Source organism: Rhinoderma darwinii, unplaced genomic scaffold, assembly GCF_050947455.1.
Source record: "Rhinoderma darwinii isolate aRhiDar2 unplaced genomic scaffold, aRhiDar2.hap1 Scaffold_130, whole genome shotgun sequence".
Classification (NCBI taxonomy): Eukaryota; Metazoa; Chordata; class Amphibia; order Anura; family Rhinodermatidae; genus Rhinoderma; species Rhinoderma darwinii.
The window spans coordinates 4,103,731-4,110,099 of NW_027461962.1; the positions used below are offsets into that span (position 1 = coordinate 4,103,731).

At 47.0% G+C, this 6,369-nt stretch overlaps 1 long non-coding RNA gene across 1 annotated transcript; it reads right to left on the reverse strand.

The window, feature by feature from the left end:
- Nucleotides 1-312: 312 nt before the first annotated feature.
- LOC142699125 (uncharacterized) lies at nt 313-2,716 on the reverse strand. Its single transcript, XR_012866004.1, has 3 exons — nt 1,784-2,716; nt 1,439-1,641; nt 313-372 (listed from the first exon to the last, which is right to left on the reverse strand). It is a non-coding gene; the product is annotated as an uncharacterized LOC142699125 (long non-coding RNA).
- Nucleotides 2,717-6,369: the final 3,653 nt, after the last annotated feature.

Here is a 6,369-nt window from a genome sequence, read left to right on the forward strand (position 1 = left end):
CCCATTCATTTCAATGGGCCCATGCACACGACCTTGGTTTCCACGGTCCGTGCATTGCCCAGGAACCTGGACCGCAAAAACAACGGACATGACTTATTACGGTCGTGTTTTGCGGTACAGGCTCATAGAAAATAATGCACACGGTCATATGCACGGCCCGCGATTTGAGGGCGGCCGCGGGTGACACTCCGCGGACGTACGAGCCGTAAGTCACGGTCAATGCACCTCACTATGGTCGTGTGCATGAGGCCTTAGTAAATCTGCCCCATGGTAATACCAGTGACAGCCCGCTCTTTCCCGGTGGGGTACAGTCCTCTGCACATCTTCATCCACGTCTCATCTTGTCTGTGCCGGATACTTTTCTCCTTATACCTGAGAAGTAACAAAAATAACATCAGAAACTAAAAAAACACAATTCCAAGTATTTCTCCCCATTTCTAAAAATAACATTTCCTGCAGGTGAATAATGGAAAATATAAAGATATAAATATATTCAGGCCTATGTGTCTGTCCAGGGGGTCATTGAGGGTCCTGCCTGTTATATGTGGGGAGGTCGTGCTGCACAATAACGGAGGGGAAAATGTCTGTACATCAATATATATTTGTCTCTAGGAGCCCCTACAAAGTCTCAGTGAGGGCCCTGTCTGTTATACGTGGGGAGCTTGTATACAGCGTTAGTAACACGCATGTCACTCCAGTATAGATATTTTGGGTGCCGGTTCTTCGACCTCACTGTCCATAGTTTAATTAAACACCTTAAGAAAATGGATCATCACCAAGAAGTTTTATTTAAAGGGGTACTCCCATCTTACAATTTATCTGGGACTCACACCTATGTGGAAAACGGAGGTCTCTCCCTGACCCTGTCCTGCTTTGTTCCCAGATCCCTGTCCCGTCTAATGGCTGCTGATTCCAGGTGGAGAATGACTTGGGAAAGGCCTCGCACGTCCCTCTCTCTATTCTGTTCTATGGAAGTTTCGGAAACAGCTGAGCGCTGTTGAACTATTTGTGTAACTCCCATAGTACAGAACGGAGAGATCTGCGTGCATGCGCATAGGTGGATATCACATAAACGTCTGAGATGGAGAAAACCCTCTAAAGAGATTATTTCATTAAAGGGGTTGTACATAATTAGAAAAATAGAGCTGACGTCTTCCAAAAACAGTGCCACACCTGTCCACAGGTGATGTGCGATGTGTGGACAGCTTAGCCCTATACATTTCAATACAGAAAAGCTGCAATACCACATACAGCCTCTGAACAGAGGTGGCGCAGAGCTTCCATTTGGGTCATAGAGAGGGTCTCCAGCGTGATACCCCCCTCTATGATATCTAAATATCCTTATAGGGCATTTCAGGTGTAACCAGAAATTAAGGTGATACAAAAAAATATTCCATACATGAGATTTCCTTAATGGAGATATTGTAACAATAATTACTGAAAATATGTAATTGACTTTTTCCTCCATTGCAGGAATAGAACCCGAGAAGCGACGTTTTGGACTACGGAACAGTCGATCCTCCGGATGAAATGCTGGGTGGTTGGAGCGCAGTCCCAGGAGCGCTGGTGTTGTTGTGCTGATCCATGTTCTTCTTATCTGGAGCTTGTATACAGAACACGCGATCCTTCTGGTCCGGCCTACTAACATATATAAGCACAGCCTAAACACACACGTAATGATATATAATAACATAACATTAACAACATAACATTACTATGTATCAGCCCTGATACGTCAGTCTCATCATATTTCTGGGGTCCCCGCACACAGGATATACGTTACCTCCTGTGATGATGTCACTTCCCTGTATTTCCTGTATGACATGGCTGCTCTTCCTCTTCCCGTTTCCCTTTCTGATGTATTTCCTCTTCCTGTGTGATAAGACGTGTGCTGTTGCCTCCTGCTGTGTATAACACGAGATGCAACATGTCTTATAAAACATGTAAATAATAATCGCAGAAAGCGAAAAACATTTTGTTCATTTCCATTCACATCAATGGTTATTTGTTTGCAGCCGTTTTTCTGAGCCGTACTTGTCTGTTTTTAGAATCAACTACAGGGAGATTTGAGATGTGGTTTGAGAATTTCTTTCCTATGTAAACCCCACCGATAAGGACAGCTAAGAAGCCTCAGTTATCAGCGAGCGACCCCATCATTAGACTAAGCAGAGTGCCCCCATACAGTGCCAGCAGAGTATTGTCCCTTACACAGTGCCAGTATACTGCCCCCTCATAAACAACACTACCAGCAGAGACCCCTCAATAAACCATATTGCCAGCAAAGTGCCTCCAATAATTAGTGCCAGCAGACTGCCCCCAATAACCACTACAAGCAGAGTTCCCCCTCACAAATAGTCCCAGCAGAGTGCCTTCCTTTATGCAGCTACATCATGTAAGATCTTCCCTAGTTTGGAAGTCTCCAGGACAATCTGGGAGAGAAGACAAGTGTGATGTAACCTGGTTGCAGTGTGTAAATGTAGCCTGAAACATCACGTGTAGCCCCTAAGTCTATGTTCACATGTTACATATTTATTGCAGATTTCCATGGTCAAATTGACACATAAAGTATGAATGTGAATAGGGTTCTAGAAAACTGCATAAACTTGCAGCAGTAACAATCTGCAGTAGATTGTAATGCAAAGGATGCACAGCCAAATATGCTGCAAAAGCCACATGTAATATATGGAGAAATATTAGGCCTAGTTCACACAGAGTTTTTTTGGAGCGGTTTTTTAAGTGGAAAACGCATCGAAAACCGCACCAAAAAACGTCCGAAAACTAATCTTATTGATTTCAATGGGATGCAGAGGCGCTTTTCCCACGAGAAAAAAACACTCACAGGAAAAAGCAGCGTCAAGCCCTTTCTTCAAGCGTTTCCGTCTCTGACCTCCCATTGCCATCAATGGGAGGCAAAGAAAATGGTTTTCGCAGCATTTTTGCCTGCGGTGCTCAATGGCCGTGGTCGAAAAATGCGTAAAAAAAGCGGCAGAAGGAATTTTGAGGCAGATTTTTCCACCTGCAAAAAACTTGGTGTGTAAACAGGGACTTCGTGTCCACATGTGACCTACTCTATCCAATCACAGCTGTAATTCCAGCCAAGGCTGTCTAAGATTATGTTCACACCCCCCACTTCTCCTGCGGTCTGGCCGCTGCAGCCCGATGAGGAGGGATTATAACTAGAAATTGTGGATATAAAGAACGTGCAGAGGTTTCTGTGTGACAGTCTAAGGGCATGACCAGACGTGGCGGAGTTCTGCATACACTGTCCGCATCAATGCCGCACATAATCTGCGTTGCAGATTCTGTCGCGGCTTTGCCTAAAATGGGCATTAAATTGATGCGGACTGGCCGTTGCGTATTGAGGGGGAAAGGGCTTCCCTTCTCTCTATCAGTGCAGGATAGAGAGAAGGGACAGCCCTTTCCCTAGTAAAAGAAAAATAAATTCATACTTACCCGGCCGTTGTCTTGGTGACGCGTCCCTCTTTCGACATCCAGCCCGACCTCCCTGTATGACGCGGCAGTTCATGTGACCGCTGCAGCCTGTGATTGGCCTGTGATTGGCTGCAGCCGTCACTTGGACTGAAACGTAATCCCGGGAGGCCGGACTGGAGGAAGAAGCAGGGAGTTATGGGTAAGTATGAACTTCTATTTTTTTTACAGGCTGATGTATATTGTGATCGGATGTCACTGTCCAGGGTGCTGAAACAGTTACTGCCAATCGTTTAACTCTTTCAGCACCCTGGACAGTGACTATTTACTGACATCGCCTATTAACGCTCCTGTAATTACGGGTGCACACACGTAATCACCCATAATTACGGGAGCCCCATTGACTTCCTCAGTCTGGCTGTAGATCTAGAGATACATAGGTTTAGCCAGAATGAAGAACTATCATGTTAGTAAAACCAGTACGCTCCGCAGCACAAATAACATCTGCGGACTTCATTGCGGAATTTTCACTCTCCATTGAAGTCAATGGAGAAATTCCGCAATGAGTCCGCAACAAGTCCGCTACACGTCCGCAACAGCCAGTGTATGCTGCGGACACCAAATTCCGCACCACAGCCTATGCTCCGCAGAATTGTCCGCAACGTGTAAACGAACCCAACTAAAAAGCTGTGGAAAGCAATGGAGAAACGTGTACGCTGCGGATATTGCAGAGCAATTCCGCCACGTCTGGTCATGCCCTAAGGCTCTGTTCACATCTGCATTGGGGTCCCGTTCTGACGTTCCCGTCAGAGGTTTCCGTCAGAACAGGACCCTGAGCAGACACAAACTGACACCGACGGAAACCAGGGGTTTCCGTTTCCATCACCATTGATTTCAGTAGTCGACTAAGCTATTGCTTCCGGCAAAACGAAGGGTCCGGAGCACAAAAGAGACAAACGGAAACCACGGGCACCGGCTCCGTCACCATTGAAATCAATGGTGATGGAAACGGAAACCCCTGGTTTTCGTCGGTGTCTGCTCAGGGTCCCGTTCTAACGGAAACCTCCGACGGAACGTCAGAACGGGACCCCAACGCAGATGTGAACAGAGCCTAATATGGATGAGAAAGGGGAGGTGGGACTACTCATTTATTATGCCCTGATACTGAACTGGTATTACTAGTATTATACCCTGTTCTATGAACTCTACCCGCTGGAGTACCCCAAAGATGCTTGTACCACTGATCGAGGTGCTATGTGTTTTGTAGTAAAATTAAATTGGTATTTGATTATTTTTTTTACAGTTAATATTTATTAAAAATTCTGTTTTAAAGTTTTTTGCCTGGCAGTGATAGTTTGATATTTGTCCAAAACCTATTTATTTCCATATTTCATGGATATTATGAGGTGGGACTACTCACCTAACCAGTATGTACCTGACGGGAGCTGCATGCGTCCATCTCATCAAGTCCCCGATCTCCTGGCAGCTCCACTTTGTACAGATCCTACAATGAAAATCTATGCAAAAAGTTTACACCAAAAAAACAGAAAATTCTACTGCGGAACCAGGATTGTTGTTGTGTGGCAGGGCTGCACCTCGCCCTTCTGCTGCCGGAGGTAAACAGTGAAATAGCGCCCCCACCTGCATCACCATAGAGTGGCCATGTGGGGTAGAGAAAAGATAGCAAAAAAAATATAGAAAACCTTTATGTTTACATGTAGTAGAAATCTATTTAATACAAGTGAATAATATTTATAAAAATCGTAATCACATGCTGCGTTAGGCCTCATTCCCACGACAGGGTTTCCCGGCCGGGTGCCGGCCGTTCATAAATTGGCCGGCACCCGGCTGCATTAGGAATAATAGACCCCTAATGGGGATATTCACACGACCGATTTTTTGACGGCCGGGGAAACCGGACGTCAAAAAATAGGACATGCTCTATCTTCGGCCGGGTGCCCGGCCGCCCGGCTCCTATAGAAGTCTATGGGGCCGGGTAATACCCGGCCATCACCGGGATGTGTCCCGAGTGATGGCCGGGTTTTCCGGCGCTTGCGCTCTATCTCCTCCTCCTCACAGCGCAGAGTGCATGTGAGGAGGAGGAGTTGATGCCATTCTGACGAATGGCATCGCTGTACACTGTGTTGCAGGGCCGGGGTGTACAGCAGGTGGAAGGGAGCGCTGCGCTGGCTCCCTTCCCCTGCTTGTTTTAAAAGCACCCTGGCCCGGCGACACCTTCGATGGCGCCGCTAGCAGCTGCTGCGTCTGCTACTACTGCAGCGACGCCACTATCGCAGAGCAGGGAGGTATCTCCCCGCTCTGCTATGTGCTAGCCGCACTTTAGCTCCTTGAAGGAGCGGAATCCCCGGGTTTTCGGGGATTCCGCTCCTGGACAGAGTGCTTGATGTCTCTGTCCATATCTGGGCAGTGACATCAGGGGAAACTCCTGAAGCGGAATCCCCGAACACATGGGGATTCCCCTTCAGGAGTTGCCGCTGATGTCACTGTCCAGATCTGCCCGGCCCGGATGCAAAACTTTATGCAAACCGGCCGGGCAGAATGGCCGATTTTACCGGCCGGCACTCGGGCTCGGGCGCGACCCGGTCGTGTGAATCCCGCCTTAGGCCTCATTCACACGACAGGGTCCGAGTGTCGGCCGGGAAAATCGGCCGATTTGGACCCGATTTGCATCCGGTTTTTTCCCTGACCGTTTTTTAATCGGATTAATTTTTTGCACTTTACTTATTTTTTTATTATTATGTTCTGTCCCTCAAAGGTCAAAAAAGACCTTTTTGGAACTTTTAATATTTTTTTTCTTTCTTTTACACCATGTTTTTCCCTGTAACTGGAGCTGCACAGCAGCCCCAGTTACAGGGGAAATCAGCCCTCTCACAGTGACGATTGTCACTAATAGGATTGTGCTAGGTCTAGTAAGACCCA